Below are 21782 nucleotides of genomic sequence, written 5' to 3'. Positions count from 1 at the left end.
ATTTCTTGCAGCACAAGCAGTTGAAAACCTTTGCTTCTTAGGTTCCTGGGCCAGGAATTGTACAAAAGTTGCAGTTATGATGTGAGCTCAATCAAGCTCAACCTAGCAGCGCAATCTAAATGCCAGCCAGACCAGCTTCAGCTGCTGAATAAGATGAATTAAGTACAGCAGAGTATTAGTATAAAAATTGTTGATTGTGGCCAAGAAATTCTGTGTAATTCTCTTATTCAACAGCATAATTGTTTGTCCTGCATCACGGACCAGCTACTACTGTTCCTGTCATTATTTCCTGTAATGCACATAAAATTTCAAGAGCTTTCCAAATGCAGAAGATAGACATGGACTTTTTTTTTCCCAGGCTCTTTTATGTCATAAAATAATCACATTTACAGTCTAAATGTAGATGGATTTTCACTTTGTTTTACCCATGTTTGCTTTCTTAACCCAGGGAAAGGCAAGACGAGTGTTTCTGTGCTCAGGTCTAAATAAAAGGCAGAAACAGTCCCCATCCCCACACAGCTGGGGAAATGCTCATGCTGGGGATAGCAGACATTGGGCCTCCTTGAGAAAAATTAAAAGGTAAATCCTTTGTCCTGCAAACCAGCTCTGAACCTTGACATCAACAAGTAAAGCAGTTTAGCCATAGCACTCTGCCTTTCCAGGAGAAAAAAAATAGATGCTCATATATAGCTGCCTTACTATAGACACCAAATTCATCTGTTTTAACCCCAGCTTCCCAGTTCAACACATTTCATCCACTTAGGACACTGGTTTATAAGGATTAACTCACTAGAGTCTCAGCTATATTACAAAACTACAAGGTGGTATCTCACAGTTTGTTCTTACTATTGCTGCTGCTGCTGCATGTTATTGGTCTTGCTGGAGATGTCACCAATGCAGAGGTCAAAACAGTCTCTCTATAGTTCCCTCACTCTGTCTGAATTCCTCCACAAAGCCCATAAGATCACACTCCAGGAAGCTCAGCTCAAAAAGAGTTGCCATGGCTTGATGCACATAGAGGAGGAAAGGCTACAAAGGGAATTAACTGCTTAAGTATTTGTTTGCTGCCTGGCTAAAAGATGGAGACCTGAGAAGTAGTCAGCATAGACTATCATATACCAAGAGTCTAATATTGTGGTTTTAAATTTAATTGGTTTCAGTGGTAGCTAAGGAGGCTTGCAGCTATGCAAGAATAGGTGCTAAATCTATTTTGCCTGCAGAAATTGTATTTTGCTTTGGAAAAGCCCCAGTTGAATTTTGAAAAGATTTTACAAGTTCACAGGCTGCACCTGTAGCTCTAACTTCTTCAGTCCTCTGCAAACAAGTCTGTTGCTTGTGCAAGTTCCCTGCTCTTGCAATCTCATCTCCTGTAGCACCTCTGAAGCTCTGGGTGTTTGCTATAACGAGCATAGCAGCTACAGATGCACCTCATCCCCACTGTAATTCAGATTGGCTGAAAGCTCTCCCATAAAACATCTGAGTAAACAAAAAATTGATTATTTATAAATAATCTCATGCTGCTGTGCCATGGCTAAAACTGAGAATAGCCATTAGCGAACCTGTTGACCAGACCTTTGTTAGGCTGTTTGAGTTTAAATAGTCTGGAGTGCTACAGCTGATGTGTTGCACCATATCTGTATTTTTGATTGCAGCTCCAATTGTCTTATCAAAGTATTCAAGGTGAGGCAATCAAAACTTCACTTAAGACTGTCATATTCAAAAACCTGTAGATATATTCAAAAGTGTAGATATTAATTAAACTTTTCAACATCCCTGCCATCTGGGGAAAGATCCTAGCAATATAATCAGCATTTCAGAGGCGGCAGAGGTTAAGCTGGAGATTAAGTCCATTTCTAACACATCTGCCTGAAGCTGCAGAACAAAACACACAATCAGAATTTTAAACAACCGTATGGATAAACAGCCAGATATTCAGAAGCATAGCCCTTCTGTATCTGCACTGATTTCAGGAAGCAGTTGGATAGCAATTAGGAGATGAAGCACTGTCTCTGCAACTGACATTTGCTATAAGTAATAAAAATCTGTGAACAGGTGTTCATTAGAAACTATCAAGAAACGTCCCCTCCTAAATAAAAAAAAATGAAGTCATAGTATTAAAACATTTTAAAAAATTGCACAGGTTTCACTGGAAAAGTTGTCACAAGAATTTTTAATCTCTGGGACAGAATTACTGTGTGGGAAAACCACCTTTGATAGCCAAGCTCCCCTATCTCACCTTGGACAGGGAGCTGTCAGGTCAAGTTCCTCATCTGAACCATTACCCTAACCTATTAGACTAACAAGGCTCATACTAATCTGCCTATTTTTTTATTTTCTCCCCTCTCCCCTGAAAAAGCAAAAACGGAAGAAAGATCTCATATTCCTTCTGCACTGGAATGAAAACAAATTTCGAAACCGCAACTTTTTTTCACAAAACAGAATTCTTGTTTTCTGGCCAGCCCTATTACTTATTATTATCGACCTTTCAGAGACTCCAATTCAAAATTTCAGCTAAGTTTCTTCAGGAATCAGTGCCAGAGCTGCAGTCAGAGCTCCAAAATCCCCGACTGCCCGTTCTGCTAGCTCTCTCACACCAAAGATGCCTCCCCCCTCCAAAAACAGCCCAGGAAGAAAAACCACTAATGATCTTTCACCCTTGCAAAGAAAACCATCTGAGTTTTGTGTTTGTGCAGCGAGGACTCCTTCTGTCCTTTCCCATAATAACCTGCTCAGATATTTTTTAAACAGCTGTAACCGATGCCGCCCTCAATAAGGAGGAGGGAAGAGAGGAAAACCACGCTCCACAGCACTTTTGACAGTCAGACACCTAAGAAGAGAAGTGGTTCAGGCCCCGGGGGACACGGCGTCAGAGCCCCGCTCGCTTGAAACTCCCCACGCCGGCTGGGATTGGGAAGCGTTGTGTTTCTGACACCTTCCTCACAGAAATGCTTCCTCCTGGCAGATGCTGCTGTGAATCGGTCATTAATGTTGATGCTGATCATGAGGGAAGCTTGGGACATGCACAATGGCATTGTGATGTCATGATGTCATTGTGACATCATTCCTCCTGTCCCCGGGGTTCCTGGGGAGCAGAGCCTCCACCCACCCTGCAGCAACCGCGGCTGCCGTCCTGGGGGGGTTTTAAGGCAGCAAAGCTTTTAATGCCTGTCTCCTGTCCTCTCACATCCCTGTGCTTGGCATGAGCACTCCATCCAGATTTACACTCTCCATTTTATTAGCACATCAGGCCTGGGACATACCCTCTGGCAGAGACGTATGGAATGTAAGTAAGTGACTGTGGTACTTGGCAAAAGACAGTTTCTATGAGAAGCTAAAGATCTGAGGGGTTTTACATAAAGCACTTTCTTTTTTCTTTTTTTCTTTTTTCTTTTTTTTTTTTTTTTTTCTGAATAAAGGTCCAAATTGAAGCCTTGAAGCAGTCCGACATGTTTCCCAGATCACTCTCACATACAGTCCTGTTCCTGCCCTGCTAACCACTAGTCCTCCCCCACCTTATCCTTTGTTGGAAGTGTAAGAACATCTTGTGTATGTATATATAGCTCGATAGATGCTGAAGCCTTCAAAATGTTCTTCTGGCTTGGAAAGGAACAGGACAGCCAGTGTTTTTTTCTTGGATCCTCTCAATAATGAGCATATGATTAAAATGTTCTTGGCGCCTTCCTTTTATTCCATCCAGCAAATAAAGCCTCTTTCAAAATGTCTAATTTTCCTCTACCAAAACTCAGCATCTTTGAGAGAAATCTGTTTGCTTCACCCAAATGGCTCAGGATGGTGAAGAAGCACACTAAGGATTAACTGATAATTTCTGGATAGTTGTCTTTCTGTATTATTTATTGTAGAGATTAGGGGTCGTGGCCATTCCTGACACAATGCAACTGCCTGTACCAGAAGCCAGGGACTACATGGCTCTTGGGGAGGAGCCCAGAAAACTTCTACCTTGCCAGTTTAAAGCAAAATTTGAGCATGAGCTGTATATGTTTAAATATCCAGTAAAAACCAGTTGGGGCCCTGCTGTGCTGGCACCAAGGAAAACAGATCCTGCTGGGTTTTATATAGTGTTTTTAAGAGAAGTATTTTTTGTGGACAAGCAAAACAGTAAGAGAACTTGCCTGCGGGCTCTTTCTAGGACACTGAATCCTGGACATCCAGAACCAAATACAGATCATGTGTACCAGAGCTCCCCTGGTGTCAGTCATCCACCCTGGGTCTGACTGTGGCTCTGCAGGCTTATTGCATGTGGGGCACAAGACCTGCATGGTTTTAGATTTGCCACTTTCATATGATATGGGATGATTTCAGACATCTTCTGAGAGAGAGATTTCTTCTTTCTAATGCAGTGGCTGTCATATCAAAGAACTACTTTTGCTATACTTTACCTTTTAGCCTACAAAGAGAAGACACTACTTATCTGACTTGCATTTGTCATGTCCTTCTTGGGAAAGAAAGACAATTCCCTGGGATTCACCTCAGCTGTTTAGAAAAGACAAAATACTTTAGTGAGTAATGGCCTGTTAAAAAGACTGGAGAATAACTCTTCTATAACAAGAAGATGGCCACTGGAAAGGAAAATTGGGAGGAGAGGTGCTGAGCACTGTCACATGTTGGAACCTTGCACTGGATTATAAATCATGGGGATATCCTTGGCTGCAATCAGGCATGGGCTCAGAACACTTCCCATTGAGGGGTTCTAGAAGCATGCTGTTTCAGGATCTTATCTTGACGAATGGATGATGGCACTTGAGTGGATATTGCATTAGTCATTCTGCACTTTTACTGCTAATTGGCTGTAGAGTGAAGACAAATTGTCTTCTTTTCCCTTCTGAACAGTGTCAAGATTAAACAGTGAAAGGACATGGAAAGAATAATTGCTTAAGGCTCTGGCGTGATGTTTTCTCCTGTACAAACATACAATTAGGCTGTCTTAACCTCCCAATGTAGCAATAAACACCACTTCACAAACTAATTTACAGGCAAAAGTCAGAGACGGGGCTGGAGCTCTGCTCTGCAAGGCGAGGGCCCTGTCACTCAGCCAAAGGGGCAGTTCCACTAATTTAAGCCAGCAAAAATCCTTGTATGCTTTCCTCCAGCTCAAACGAGACTGAAATATAAAGTCTATACATTTGAATCATTGAGCAAACCAGCTAATAAAAACTGCATTTGTGACTGGTCATAAAAACAGAGCATAATTTGGTCATTCTCAAGAAACTGCTCAGAACAGGGAAGCGAGGAGAGCAAGGTCTTAATAATATTGACTTTTCTAACGCTTTGGGCATTTTTCTGCCTCCATTGCTACCTGTCAGTCAGTAACACCTGCAGACAGGAGCTGCCAGGGCACATTTCTTCAGCTGGGCTCATAGCAGGGCCAGGTTTGCTCTGGAGACAGAATTTCTCATGTACCACACGTTGCCCTCCTCTCATTGAGGGGTCACCTGGACTGTACTGGGTGCTGTATTTCCAAAGACAGGACAAGCTTTTCTTTTCTAAATGCAAAGAGCAGTACAAACTGTGAAATATGAAATGACAATTCTTTCCAGGGGTTACGATGGAAAGCTACACCAGGTCCTCCTCTGGCTGGCAGGAGTCCTGCATCTACCCCCTTGACACACCGGGCATTTCTTGCAGCTGCAGGCACTGCCTCGACTGTGCAGCCACTGAGCAGCTCTGTTTGAAGGACAGATCTCTGGGGAGATCTTAAGATCTGTCTAGACTAAAGTTTGCTGCTCCAGCTTAACCGACTTAGGTGAAAACAGCCCAAAAGACACAGAAATCTGAGCAAGTTGCTCCAGGATTCCTGTGCAAACCTGGAACTGAGATAAAAACAGTGCCTAAAACCCAGACCATCTTCTTTTCTCAGTTAATTCAGATTGAAATCACAAACATGGATTATCTAAACAGAGTCAGAAATGCACTTTTTAGGCAATGCAGTTCTAGACCAAGAAATCCACAGCATGAACTTTGAAGATTACACAGGTAGTTGTGAGCAATCCCTAGTTGTTGCCTGTGACCCCTGTTGCACAGACACTCCATGAAGCTGACTGGAACCCTAGTGTCACTGGTAACACTGGGAGGGATCCAATCCACCCAGTCCTTTGGATGACTGCCTTGAGTAAGTTCCAGTTTCAGGTTTTGGTCCTGGTCCCAGGGAACAATTGGAGTCCTCAGCCTGCTCTCCCCATCCTCACCACACCTCTCTGCTTGGGGTTTTTCAGGTGGAGCCAAGACTCCTCTCCAACCACCTCTGTGTCACAGAAGACTTCTGGGAGGCAGATGGGCATCCCCCTCTCAGAACAGGCATTTCTAGCCACTAACATTCATTGATTTGGGATCCTTCAGCCCAGAGAGAAGCACCTAATGAATTTAGCTGCCTGTGAGGTTAGGAAAGTGGCTGGACTGGATTCTTCTTTGGAGCCTATGTTCTACAGTCTCCATTGAGGAGAAACGGATCCACACAGTATAAAGAGGCAATACAAAAATATACCCTGCCTCAGGGGGATACACTCACTGGCTCAGGCAATGTGCATCACACACTATTCACCACATTCATCACTGGCCATTCAGTGCAGTAAGTATCACCTATTTTTTTTTTCATATACTCAGCATGCACAATAAGTGCTTTAACTTTCTTTGACAAGCCAGGATAATCGGTATTTTCACCATTTCCAAAGCTGTAACACACTGACCTTTGTCAGCTGTCTCCATGTCAGCTTTACAAAAGCGTAGTAAGCTTTATTTCTTTCATTTATTTCCTCCCATAAGCTGTCAGTATGGCCCATTGTCCATTGTTTTTTCTAATGTGTCCCTTAAGAGTAAACATGGCTCCAGATGACAATAACATTTTGCTGAGGCTCCTAACTAGCCCTTACTGTAAGGCTGTGCCTGGGTTTGTTGAAAGCAGTATCACTTTCTTCAATAAAATACCTTTGAACAGTAACAGCACCTCTGTATTTTGGAAGGTGGGCCAGCTCTAGCTGCACTGATGGGAAACTGCAGTCTTTCCATTCTTTCACATCCTCCAACAGTATAACAAATAGTAAGGTTACTAGAGGGTATGCAGCTCAGTGTGTAAAAAAAAACTAATCAGATATCTTTATTTCCCATAAACACTTACAGCTGCAGCTTCTCTGCCAAAAAGAAAGAGTGGTTTTTCCAGTGGGGTTGCTAAATTCGGTATTTCACTGGGAAACATCAGTAGAAGGGAGGGCAAGAAAGTTTTACTTTACATAGGATTAATAAAGGCAAATCCCAAGAGGAGTGAAAGAACTATCTCAGAGTAAAAACTACCTGTGCAGCTCTGAATGGGGCTTTTGGAGTGAGGGATCTACCATGGGGTAAGAAAACACTCTTCCAGGAGTGGAGATGTAGTCTAAGAACAAAGCTTTTTCCAAGAATTTAAAAACTGATGCAGGGGTTTATTCCTCGGAAATCTGAGCAAAGGCTGGTGGGATATTGTAGAAGACCATAGATGATGTCACATCTTCAGGGTGGGACAGACTAACTTACACAGTAAAGGTTAAAAACCATCCTGAGGGGATCTTTGTGGGGAAACCGGGCAGCAGGAGAAAATGTGATGTAGGAAATGTTCCCAGCTGGGACTCACCTACAGGTCTTACACGCCAAGACAGGATACTGGCACCTTGCCCAAGCAACGTTTTTGTAAATCTGAGTTCTTGAAACACAACTCAAGCCAATCTCTCTGAAGTAACCCTGGAAAATATGAGTGGTAACCACAGTGGGCTTCATCTATGTACAGTGAGGCATTATCCCTTCGTCGTCAAGGGAGAGACAAAGAGGCACTTTGAGGGTGCAGTTCACCTCAGCCTACATGAGGTCCTTGTGCCAGGTGAGATGAATCATGACCAGAATGTCCTCACAGGATAGTCTAGTGTCATGTGGGCCCCCACTCAAGCTGTAGGTAAGCATTCAGAGTGAACACAGCAGTGACCTAACACTCCAGCCAGTCTGGGGAAGTTTCTTGAACTGCTGGGCATGGCACCACAGTAAAGGGACCTCCCTCTTCCCTGGGTCATCATCAGCATAGCAACCACGAGATTTGTTTTCTCTCTTAAAGACAGCTCACATATTCAGGGAATTGGCATTCACCATCAGTTTCCTGGCAGCGCAGAGGCTCACCCAAATCATGCCTCTTGGGGTTTTCAAACTTTCACCTCTACCTGTGGTAACCAAGCACGTACTTTCTGCCTGTTCTGACAGTAAAAACCTCCTCTCAAAGTCAGCATGAAAGGCCATGGAGTATTACAGCCCTTCAGGTGAGCTCTGCAAGGACGCAGAGAGTCAAAACCAGCTGAGAGCCATAAGACATTTGGGTCTGGTTGGCAACCCAGTCTCCCTTTTGACCTTGATGGAGGTGCTGAACACATAACCCTTTTGATGAACTGATCAATTTCCAAAGGGAAAACATGGAAAAACTCAGTCCCCCCTGGCTACCTGCTACACCCATCCCACCCCATCCAAACATCAGACATCTGGATGAAGACACGATTCAGGTGCCTGTATGAAATCATTGGCTTTGAGGGTCAGCAGACTCTGTGGCCCTGTGCTGATCTGGTGGCACCAGGACTGATCCAGTCAGTCAGCTGCCTTCCCCAGCTTTGAATTTAGGGAAGGATCTAGATAACAAATCTTCAGGCACTGCGCCTTACTCTGTGAATCTGCTTTGCCTTCCAGCATGTGCCTGCAGTCTCAGCAGGGCTAGAAAGCTGTTCACATTACACGTTTTCAAAAGCATACGGGCCAAAAGTCAATGGGGCTTTTTTCCTGAGTAATAAGACTGGGTTATCCAACATCAACAGGCAGCTATTTCTGCAAATGTGTGACAACATGCCACAAACCTGCAGAGCAGTCTTCCCAAGAAATGCCACCAATGCATTAGGCTTTCTGCCATGATATACTGGGTTTACGAGCATCAGTAGGGCAGCCTGGGATTGACTCAAGAGCTGAAGCAAAAGTTGGGGTTTGCCTGTGAGCAGCATTCTTCCCTAAATTAAACCCCTGATATTTTACGCTATGGAAGGCGGCCTCGGAAAATGGGGGATTCGTCAAGGTAAGGAACAATTTAGTAGTTTAATTATGAGCCCTTTAATGTCTTTTCATAATCAGTTAATAAATACCTTAACAATAAAATTGAATTTAAGCTTTTAATAGGCTGTGTTGGATTGAACCTAAACAAAAGAATTAGCAGCTCCAGGCATTGTGCAATAACTTCTCACTGCTTGGTGCCAGGAGAAACAAAGCATTTCAAGTACATTTTTTTGTACCTCACCATAATAAACGCTTGTAATATTCCCCAATTTCTGGAGTGTAAGATGCAGATCTTATTTATCACAGTATGTGACACATCTGGCACATGGATCAGGAAACAACTGTTTTACTTCATTTCTGTCATCACCTTCCAACAGATTTCTTTCACATTCCAATTTGGACGAGAGAACTTGGACTTTCTCTCCATAAGTTCTCCATTAACAGTTTCACAGCAACGAGCACTATTGGTTCGTTCTCCTTCCACAGCAATTAGTTACACCAAGCTGCATATTTTGACTTTTATTACAAGAGAACATGTAAAATTGCTGGTATTTACTCCTATCTGCTCCCAGTGCCTCTGTCACAGGCAGAGCAGAGAGAGATGCTTGCAGACTGTCATTACCTCCCTTTAGTACCACTGGCAGGCTGCGGCACTGCCTGCCTTGCCACTTTCTGCTGCCTCCTGTCACTGTTATTAACATGTGTTTTATTTACAGTAGGGCTTTTGTTATGTCACAGAGTGTGTTTCACAGCTGAAGAGAGCTCTCTGTCTTCTACTCGAGCAGGGGCGGGCATATCAAACTCGCCGAGATGGGAGCTTTGCAAGCTGCTCCAACGACTGTGCACTAATAAAGCTTGAAAAGCTTGAATTACACTGGAATCCACAAAAATTTTCAAATTAAAAAGCCATATTTAGAGGCCCCCTGGGGACCATGATTTTATTTAGTTTAATCCCCTCTCGAGGCCAATTAGGTAGACACCCTTCTGCACATGCACACAAAAAAATAAAATATATAAGACTAGTTAAAAAGGGGGTGGGGGGAGGTAGTATATCACTCATCCATTCAAAGACTGAAATTCTTTTCCCTTCTGTTGTCCCTGAAAATCACATGGCTTTCAGAAATCAATAAAAGTACATGCAAACAGTGCTCATTTTATTTTTCTAGGCTGGGCTTTAACTTTCCCTTGCTTCTTTCTGCAACATCTAGTAAATTTTCACTGTTGCATACTGTTTCACCAAATGTACAGTAAGTGCAAAACCTCCAGTGTTACTGGCAAGGGAAGGGCCGGATGCCTTGTTTCTTAGCCTGGGAAGTAAAGAGGTGCTGTGAAAATAAATTCCTCCAGCAGTTGATTGAAATTTATCATCTCTGCCTAAACTGCATGCACGGGCTGGGATAAGGGGATGTGCTCTGCTTTCCCTAGCTGAATCCTGTTAAGTGTAATAGGCTTGTCCCAGCAGTGAGGACAAAGAGTCTGACTCTATAAGCACAGATTTAACTCACCCCTCCCCATAATTTTTTTTTCTTTTTTTTTTTTTTTTGTATAAACTGTTGGCAAGGACCCAGCTCCCTCGCTGCTGCTCTTTGTATTAGAAGTGCAAAATTTGTCTCTTTTGTACAAAGTGGCAGACACCACATGTCCCATATGAAAAAGGAGTCAACGAAACACACGCTGAAAATATCAAAGAAGGTCAGAGGTGATGTTTTGATAATGAGGACTTCTCCAAGTGGGGAAAACAAAAGATCAAAGTTATTGTAACTGTTACAGCTGTCTACAGCAATGGGCAAATAACAAATAAATATCTCCACTACTGATTCACGCTTTCACTACCACAGTGGGTTGAGAGACCAAAATAATATGCTCTTAAAACACTGTGCAACAAAAAGCATCTTTCCTGAAGGTACCACACTTGTTCTGAAGTGTTTATAGGAGAGGGTCTCTCCTGCCCAGATAAAACAGCCACCAAGGTGTCCCTTTGACCGAGCAGCCTCCTGGCCTGGGAAGGAGCTAAGGGTACAGGCAATGCAGAGGATCTGCTCAGCAGCTCCCTACATATTTGGGGGCAAACATGAGCTAGGAGCCACAGGCTGCCACCACAGTACAAGGAAAACAACTCCTGATATTAAGAAGGAAAAGCTGATTCATAAAATTCAGCAGCCCTAGTGAATTTTCAAGATAGGCATCTTTCTGATTATCAGAGGAACTACATGGGGTCTGTGCTCAGATACTCTGACTTAAGTCTTTGAGAGCAACATAATGAAAACAAGAGCCAAGGCAGTGGGCCTGAAATAAATGTAATTTTACGGCACTTTAAAACACATTAGGGCAAAAAGTCTTTTTTTTTTGTTTTACAGGGTCTTAGCCAGTGCTCACTGCTATAGTGCTGGGGCAGCTCTTAGCATCTCCCGTATGTTGTTTATTCTCTCATCTGCCACACAGGGGCAATGCATCTGCAACAACTGTCCTGTGTGGGGAGGCTCATGCTTTGCTTTTTCAGAGCCTGCACAGAGGCATGGGTGGGTTTGGGGGGGGTGCACTTCTGCCAACAGGCTCTGCAAAAGCCAGGTGTAAAAGGGAAAGCTTGTTCAAAAACTAAGCAATTTCACAGATAAGCCACATGGGAGAATCCTTATTCAAGTTTCAGGTCAGGCTAAAAAAAGTCACTTCAGAAAAAGGGAGTAATCTTCTAAATCTAAGATTGTCATAAATTTGCAGATACTTAAAAACATACAACACACATATACAGACAATGAACAGCCCCATCTCTGGATCTGATTCAAAGTGTCAGAAAAGTTGGCCTCCAGACTCAAGCTGAGATCTGGGCTGACCAAGAGAAGAAATCTTACTGCTGCACACTATTACATTTTGGGAATTCAGCCACTGCTGTGTAGCCTAATTTTACCCTGGTCTCCCTGGAATCTAGATTTGCAGAGTGCAAGAAGAAGAAGGTGAGAAAGACCCAATCTCCCCAACAGGCAGGAGAGAAAAACATGGACCAGATTGCCAAAATCTTCTCCATGTACACCTTAGGGCCAGCATCTGCCTCCTGTCAGACACCTTCATGTGCCCAGAGCTGGTCTTGTGGCAGTCCTCAAGTTCAGTTTCTGGGCTGAAGAAGGTGGCTGCTCTATACTGATGTGTATCAAGAAATGCTACCACACCTCACCTGCATCAGACAAATGGGGTTTCTTTTAATAGAAATTACACATGCCCTTTCTTGTATATTTGTGTGTTTGTATATATACACACATAAAGCACACACAATATAGGGAGCATTATAACCATCCTGCAGAATTTCATGTCAACGATGCAATTTAAATTTACTCTAAAAACACAGCAGATCTCCCACTGCCTCTTAGGGCTGCAGGAACTCGAAGGCTGCAATTTACAGCCACAGACTGTGCAGGTTTGTCAGGGTGCCTGGAGTGCTGCATGGACACACAGCTCCCATCCCTCTCATGCTGATGACAGGACTGAACACACTGAGGTTTCTAAAATGCACCTGGGAGGGGCACCTCAGGTCAACTAGAAAAGCAGAGTCTGTAGGACAGTTACCTAGAACAGATGTTCCTGCTTCTTTGGATTCCCCGTGCCATCACTAGGGTGGCAGCTATTTTTTATTTTTGTCCCTTGAAGAAAGCAAGTCCTAAAGTCCCTACCCATCCCCCTCCCAAGGAGAAATGAGCAGGAAACTGCACGCTGACATTCACCAAGCTTCCTCTGCCCAACATGTGTTATTCCCCTGTAGGGGTGAATGGGGCCTTTTATACCTCCATAGCTCTGGGCTCTTTGAGTAATGAAGGGAACACATTTATTGGTACAAGGTTTGGTGTTTATTGATGCTACCCATTTTTCACCAGGTTTAGCACTCTGTGGGGAAGGCACATGGACTTTCCAAAACACATTTTATAATCAAGCCATTTCATGGTTTATGCAGTATAATATGTTTAGCTGTTAAATTGTAAATAGAAGTCACTGCTCAATGCTGAGCCTCCTTCAAGACATTACAGTCAGCTACATCTTTAATTGTCTGAGTTACAAGCACTGCTGCACGTTACACACAGATGCAGATGTAGAATGTGAAATTATCCTGCTAGAAGGTGTTGTAAGCCTAATCTACCCCTTGACTTGGAAAAATAGGGGGGAAAAAACCTATAAAGCCAAAATGTATCCCTGCCTCATACTCCTCTCAAGTAGCCCTTCGCTTCTTAATAAACCTTCCAAATTCTTTGCCTCTGCTGCTGGGTATTTTTAAAAATGCTTTCTGCACTTGGGAGGGATGTCCTGGCCCTCCTCAGCAGCTGTGCTCACTCTCAGGCAGCACTGATCCCAAGGAAACCCCCACGCCCAGGGGATTTCTTCCCAGCCAAGGGCCAGGACTAAAACACAGCTCCAGCTGTACTGAGGGAGTGTGCTTTAGGAAGGAAGACCAAAAGCATATGCACAAAAGCCTAGGCACCCCCAGGCTGTCCCAGGTATTTCACAGACTGTATTCCTGATATAAATCTGTGGGGAATTACTTTGCAAAGTGTAAGAAGCCTTGTGGTGCAGTTTAGTGGAGGAGACACTGCTGCCCATCACTCTGCGTGCACCCGGCAGTGCTCCCTGGCTCCTTCTGGAGGCTGTGCAGAGGGGTCCGTTCAATGAGGGGTATTAACCAGTTCCAAAATCCTGCATCCAGTATTGATTTAACAAATTCTGTCCCTGGCAAGCATGGCAAGCACAAGGAAGGCTTTTGGGAGTGACTGTTCTGGCCTTGCTGGCCTTCTTTAAAAAAGGAATAAATGAATAAAAAATAAAAACTTACCATCTCAGATTTAGGCTGAGAAACAGGTACCTCATCAGTTTTAGTCAGTGAATTGAAATTCCCAAAGATGATGAAGTAGCTCTTATCTTTTATGACAGCACACCCAGATCAAACACTTCTTGTGGCATGAGAGAAACCCACAGGGAGGAGCTCTCCATTTGCTATCTGGTATTCATGTGTTACTTAATTTATTGACCCAGGGAGGAAGAATAATTCAAAGTCAGTGCAAATTGCATTCTGCATAGGTTCTCGGGGAGAAAAATGTTCTATCTCCTCCCCCTTGCAATTATTTCTGAAAATGGGCACCAATGTTATGGTCTCAGGATATTGTAATGGCACAAAAAATTCCCGGCCTGTTTAGATCTGACAGGAGGGCTGTTTAGCTTGTCAGGAGGGCTGCAAAATAGGTCTTACTTTCCTGTTGCTCTCTTTGTTGGTCTGAACTCCGCAGCTGTCAGTTTAAATAAAGTAATAAAATAACTTGCTTGGAAACATAGTCTCCTATCCTCTTTCTTCTTTTTAACACCAAAACCCAATCAATTTAATAGAAAGGTGTTAAGAAGGCAGCCCAGATAAGATACATAAAGAACAGGTTAGTATTTTCCCATTTATTTGTTTTTACCATTTTAGTGCTGTTTAAGAGATTTCATGCCCATGTGTGTGAAGGTTACAGTAGGTTACAGGGGACCCTGTAAAAAAGGCACAGCAAGACAAAGTCAGGGATAGAGAAGGGAAGGGCAGCACAGACTGATTTAGCTGTGGGACCCTTTCCCTTACATCTAGCCTTTGCATCCCTTTCAGTCCAGTTGCATTTTTTCATCTGTTTGCAGAATCTCTTTTCAGGAAGGCACATGGCCCTAGAACAGCCTGCTCTTTCTCTGCATCCTGCATAATTAGAAAAAAAAAAAAAAAAAAAAAGAATGTCATTTTTTTTCTATTGAGCAGTACATTACCAAGAAATCACCCTCTAGAAGTGAAGTCAATAAGAGGTTTATGTCTAACCTCAGGGGAGTAAAATCTGACCAATACTGGGCTTGGGCTCATAAGAACTGAGCAGGAAATGTTTTTTTCACCTCATAAGACTTTTTCAAGACAGTGGAAAACAAAAGTATCTCATTCTGCATTAGAATGCCACCAAATCCCTGAAATCTTGTCCATGACAGGAAGAGAGCTCAAGAAGAAGACAGAGACAATAGTGACTAGTTGGGCTGGGACAAAAGAAACTGCTGTTCAAAACCTTCCATTCCCAGCTGCTTTTATATCCAAAACAATGCATTAATCAATGAGTCAGTAAGCCAGTTTTGCCTTTTCTGTATTAATGAACTTTCAGTTATTTACAGAAGCGGGGCAGCTTTCCCACGATTGCTGTGAAAACACTTCTCTAGGTGCCAGAAGACTTTGGAGGGCTCAAAAGGTAGGTTTCGGTGACAGTTTATATAATAGCTTTATCCATTAAATTGTTATTTGCTTGGTCCTGTCTCTCTTTCATCTTCAGATCAAATTCTACCCTGGAGCAGAGAAATCATTCTCATCAGAAGTGGGACATTCCCACAAAACATCAGTTTAGTATTCACCTGCTGAAAAACTGTTTCATTTCAAGAATCTCAGTTTGTTCCAGACTCACAAGTAACAATTCATGGTGGTTACTCCAGGTGGGATCTGTATGGCTAACAGTAGGTGCTCTGGTGAAACCTCACATAATAACCAAAATCTCTGAGAGAAGAACTGGGATATGTTGCACCTGATTATGATTTGCATCAAATTTGCTGATATTTGCATTCTTCTTAATGCCCATTTCAGTTGCCAGCAGAGTAGGACCAGGATTTTGGGTTTTGTTTTGGGAGCACACAGTGCTCCTACTTCTTGATGTGTTGTGCAGAGTTACACTGTGCTGAAGCTTGTGATTTCCTTAATTTCACCCTCCTTAATTTCAGCAGCTGCTCCTGTAGGAGGAATACAGGCTAACAGACAGTGGGATGTCAGCAGCTCTCCCCTGCAAGACACTTCTTTCCCCAGTTCAAAGTCTTCCAATTCAGGCTCCATTTGATCAAGATTTACTGCATTCACATTGTATAGATATAATGTGGATATCCTTGACTTAGTAGTTGCTGAGAAATTAATATGTAGGCTGGATAAATTATGCCAGACTTTCACAGTTCTGAGAGGATTAGAACTTCTTTCCACTCCTTGAAAGCTTGAGCCCTTTACTAATGAAAATACTGGCTAACCAATCAAATGTACAAATATTTCTTAAAACTTGCTGAAAGAGCCCCATTATTTTTGTTTACCTTATTTCTTACCAAATTATTTTTTTCTTTCATATTCATGACTTCAGATTTTATGACTGTTCTAAGAAAGTAGAGAAACAAAAATAAAAAGGTCCCTAAATATGAAAGTAAAAGGTCTGTTTCTTGAATATGCCCTGTATAGATTGCTGTCTAGACTCTTCAGCTTAGTCATGGCCATGCATCCTAATCTTTCTACTGGTCTTCACAGGTCTCTATTTTTTTATGTCTTTTATTTCTTTTTTCATTAGCCAAGTGCAAGTTCGGTTCTGGTTTAGTCCCTTAATGGAGTTATTTCTCAAGTGGCAATTGAGAGGAGAGTCATGATTGGCACTCAGTATCAGTACCTGCAAAGCTGTCCTTGTGTCCCTACTTACCCCAGACTACACTGGGCTTGCACACTTCCTCCTTTGATTTTGTTCTTTGTCTACCTCCCCCCATTTTTAGGGCACTGAAAAATATTTTTAAAAACAGTGAAGACAAAACTGGAATGACACTTCTTGATCCTCCTCTCCAGGCAGTCAAGGACTGCCAACAGCCTCCTGGGCTGCATGAGTGGGACTTTACTAGCAGGTCCAGAAAGGTTCTTCCTCTCCATTCACCTCTGGTGAGATGCATCTGGATGCTGGCTCCAGTTCTGGGGTCCCCAGATTCTTCTCAGAGGTATCCAGTGACAAAAGCAAATAAGCAAATTTGGTCATTATTAATTGAAGGTCCAACATATGTTTTTATCAAAGTGTATTGGGATCTGGTATGGTCTCTACCCATCTTCAGTGGGATTTCAGGACTGTTTATCAACCTGGTTCTGCTCCCATTTCAGTGAGAGGTAGTTTTTCACTGACTTGAGCAAGGACAGTGTTAGGCTTATATTAGAGAGTTCTAAGGGAGAAAAAAAATTGCCCATTACAACTGGCTCCAGACAATAATAGTATCATTTTCTTATATTCAATGCAGTAAAGCAAATATGAAGCAAACAACAAAAAAAATGACAAAAAAAGGAGTTCATTCTAAGTTCAGTCCATTAAGAATTACAGCTTGATACTGATTTCCCCTGAGCTCAATAAAGAAAAACTCACAAAAAAATCAACATCTCTCTCCATTTCCAAAAGGCATTGATGAAGAAAGGTAATAATAAGATCTGACTTTATCTAATCAGTGACTTGCCTCAGCAATATAACTTCTCCTGATGTCATCAAGCTGCTGAGAATCACAGTTACATGTAAAACTTTATGACATTGCAGTGATAAAAGCCATTTTTAAACTAATAGCTTGTCAAGGGCACAGAATTATCTTCACACACACACTCAGCACACTGAGGAGTGGTTTCTGTCTGAGATCAAAAATTCTACGTGGAAATACCAACAAGATGGTGTCTGTGGGCTAGAGGAGGGTCAAAACTCCTACTCCATGGAGATGTGAGTACATCTGGGGAAGTTTTGGTCATGATTCATCTCATCCTTAGCTTGTCACTGACAGCTTGGTCCAGTTGACTAATGTAGATGTCTAGTATCACTTGAGATGCTCTGTGGTATCCAAGACAGTTTCAGGGCACTGGAAAATCTGACAGGGGATCCTGGGGATACCTATGTCTGTCTTGAGCAGGAGTTGCAAGCTGACAGAATACATGCAGGCAATTCAGATACCATGAGGCAACATTTAGGCAACAGATCCCCTTTACTGAGGACACCTAACTGTAAATGACTAAGTTAAGGTGTCTCATACTTGAACTTAACCCACCAGAGTCAGCTGGAGATGCCTAAGAGGCCAAAAAGTAAATAAATAACCCTAGTAATAATCCATTTCTGAATGCAAAACAATTTGGTCCTTCATCAGGCTATAAAACAAAAAAATGCCAACACTCTGGTGTTTGCAGTCACCTTGGTGAGTATCCCCTCCTACTCACAAAAAAACCCCCAAAACAACAACAATAAAAAACAAACAAAAAAAACCCCAACAAATCCAGATCTTCACAATCTGCACTAGAGGCTTATGGTTTGGGGAGTCAAGTTCAAAGTGTTATTTTGGCATTTAGAGTCATTTTTAAACAGAAAAAAAAAATAAACTGATGTAAAAGAACTCCCATTTCAGCAAAACCTTTGATACTCTGCATTTTTTTCAGAAGTCTGAACCCACCTCTTGCCTCTGACCATAAATTCTTAATTCCTGCGTGAAAAGAGCAGGATGTCTGAATTTAATTTTCAAAAGATGATGATAAACATAGTCTGTGGGCACCTTTGGTGGTAGATGCCAAATATGATGCCAAACTCTCCCATCACTGTTTCATTCAAGCCAAATTGAAATTAGATTACTGAGATACTTCTGCCACTCCTGTATCTGGTCCACACAAGCACAAAAGATTAGTACAGATCATCATAGCATAACACTTAAGAATATGTGGGGTTTAAAGATAAAAGCTATGGGCAACCATAGGGATTGAAAGGTATTAAAAGTGCACATGTATGGAGTTCACTGATGCTACCTTTAGCTTATGAAGCCCTTGAGTGGCAAGCAGTTGGAGCTGGGGTGTATTTTTGAGAGGTATCACATAGGCTCCACCTGACATGCTCAAATATCTGATTTGGGCCCCACCTGAAAACTAACCCAATATGGATTTGTTTTGTTTTGTTGTTCTTGTGTGCATTTAAGAACCAGATACAACACTGAAATGGGAATTAAACTATAAAGGCTATCTCAAGGAGTCAAGTAAGGGCTAAAAGCTGCCAACATGTCTGAGAAACAGAGAACCCTCATTTGGAGGAAAGGCAGGTCTGACGTAAGTCCTCTATGTAAAATATACCTTGAATCAGTACTCATGGACAGTTAATAAAAGGTGAAAGATTTTTTTCCTAGAAATGGAAAATAATCAGAATATAAATATCCACATGCATGAGAAATTTTCTGTAGATCTAGTAATTTTAATTTAACAGCTACCCTAAGGAATCACGCTGAATCAGGAAAAAATTTAGTGGTGGTATGGATTGCATGAGTAAAATATGTTCGTGGGTGACACCTTGAAAATACACTTACATGAATTAAAATTTAGCATATTATGGAGAAGAAAATCTTTTGCACTTTAACAGCCTGATCCAACTTCTTATGGAGACAAAAGAAATATTCCCATTCATTTGTGTGAGTGCTGGATGAGACTGATACCAAGAAAATAACCCATATGTTTCTGATTCCACTGGTGTTTTGGTGGTGAAGAATAGTCACCTCTTTGATGAAGGAAGTACTTTGACTCTAGAAAGAGAATAATCCCTGATTTACACCATTCTGGGAGGAGATTCTGGCCAGCCCCTTGATTGCATGCCTTCTTAACCCCTTAACACGTGACAGTAAGTAAATCCTGAAGAAAAGTTGCTGAACTTGCACATGCAATAACTTCTAAAGTAAACTCCATGGCTGCCAAAAAGTCTATGAGGAGTCAGAAATAACTTACAATATGGCAGGTGTTACAGTGCAATAAGGGCATGTCTTAGATACATTATAAAATCCAGACTGAAGTGGTTCCAGGATCTGAGAGTTATTACGGTACAGACTGTGAGGTTGCTTCTTAGCTGAAATTCCTCCTACCATATCTTCAAACCATTTTTTTCCCCTTATTTGCTCCAGTCACCACACTTAGATGCCACCATCTTGGATTTCCTTCTCTGAAAAGGAAACCCCCACTTCTCGGTGTGAAGCTTGAAAACCTTTCACTCTTAGAAGGAGCTGCTGAACCTATGTCCTACACCCAGGTAAAGTAAGTAAACCATGTGGAAATATGAACAATTCACAACCCTCAAGTCCTCCAAAGTGGGCCAAGCTCAGAATTGAAACCAGAACCTTTAGTGTCTCAAGCAGCAGTGGTTAGTGGGAAAGTCAAAAGTCAAGGGAGGGAGGAGAATTGCTAAAGCACAGAAGAATATGTGTGCACTGAAGCACCACCCTTTGAAAAGAGACATTTGCAGTATTTCTGTGGGTGCTGGTACATCCCTGTGACAGGGTCAGTCCAGGAGGAGATGCTGAGTTTTGTCCTCAGAGTAGAATGCAGCCTCCCAGCTAACATGACCTGTGCCTGGTGAGATGTTGCCTCCTTACTTAGAAGCGTTGGCCCCGTGCATAGCCTTGAGTCAGCTACACAGCCACACAGCCCCCCACCAGGTTGGCGTGTCCTTGGTGGCTGTGGAAAGCACATCTGTAGGTAGGACACGTGCTTTGCAAGCCCAGAAAAGTCAGGATTTGGGGAAACTCTTGGGCCAAATCAGTGGGACTTCACAGCTCTAAGAGTCTGGCTTTTTTTTGGCCCTTTTGAAAAATCTCACACTAGATCTTGAGAAACTGGCAGTATTCACAAGAGTATAAACTAGGGCTTAAAATATAATAACTCCAAGAAGTAAAACCCAGCATTTCATTAAGCCAAGGCTTCATCCCTCAATGGCAAAAACCAGGAACCAGGATCACGTTGCCTCATCTCTAATGTGAGACAAGAAGAGCTACAGAAGGATTTTGCTGCTCAGGAGGAAATCCAAGATGGTGGCTGTGAGGTGGCAAATTCCTGCTCATGCTGTTTTATTTCTGCTGAACATAATGAGGCTGTTTAACTAGCCTGGCTTTCACATAAAGTTCACTCCCGCACACACACAGCCTCTTATTTTCTGGATCAGTAGAACAGATATTAAGAAACACTTTTTATTTCAGGCTCCCTAGAAAGGTACCAAGAGTATGGAGTGATAAGACAAAATTTGTCTTCTCAAACGTGGAGTTAGACTCCATTTTACATGAAATTTTTTTTTCCACTTGCTGATATGAAAGCTGTAAGCCTTCTCTACAGACCACTTGTTTTGTTGGTTTGTGGTTTTTTCATTTCTCAAGGAAACAGAACTGCCTCCTCTCTCACCCCACTCCCCAAATCAATGCAAAGTGGTAAAAATATGCCCCAGGACTTGTTTGGGGAGGAGGTCTGTCTGGTTTTGGAAGTTATTAAGGTGGTAATTCCTTCTACAGTGCTAACTCTTTCTTCTTGCTGGAGATTATTCCTTATTGGCACCGGACTTCTATCAGAGATCTGGTTTATTTGGTTTCTTCTCACAGCTTTTTCATGTTGCAATGCAGCACATCATGTAACAGCTGTATCACAGAGCACTGACACTACAAGTGCTGGCGGGTGGCTTTCTTCTCAGGATTTCCTTCTGAAATCCTTCAGGATTTCAAATTCATTTGGCTTGTGACCAGTAGTTGTGGAGTCCCTAACACAGAGATGGACTCTCTTTTGTTCCTTCTGCCCTGTCTGCCTTTTTTCAAACTCTCTTCTGTGCCAAAAAATTACTTTGAAAGGTATTTGGAAGCTTTTTGACTTCAACATTTTCCAAGGTGCCAGGCTGGGACTTTCCCCAAAAATAGCAATGGTTAACTTTGCTAGCTATCATGTTTTAAATGCTTGTTATATTTTTAAGAGGTTTTTTCCTTTCTTCTGAAATGTGCCAGAAATATGGGGTTTCTGTTCCATACAGTGGTTTCCCTTACTTTTATTTTCTTGTTTTTAGTGGGAAAGTCAATGAAAAGGGGGTTAGGAGGATGGGAAGGAGGCAGAGCAAATAGTAAGCACAAACCAAGGAGAATTTCCTTGTTCTTCCCCCAGAATATAA

The sequence above is a fragment of the Heliangelus exortis genome, chromosome 3 (genome assembly GCF_036169615.1).
Source record: "Heliangelus exortis chromosome 3, bHelExo1.hap1, whole genome shotgun sequence".
NCBI classification, from domain to species: Eukaryota; Metazoa; Chordata; class Aves; order Apodiformes; family Trochilidae; genus Heliangelus; species Heliangelus exortis.
This window is presented reverse-complemented; position numbering follows the sequence as displayed.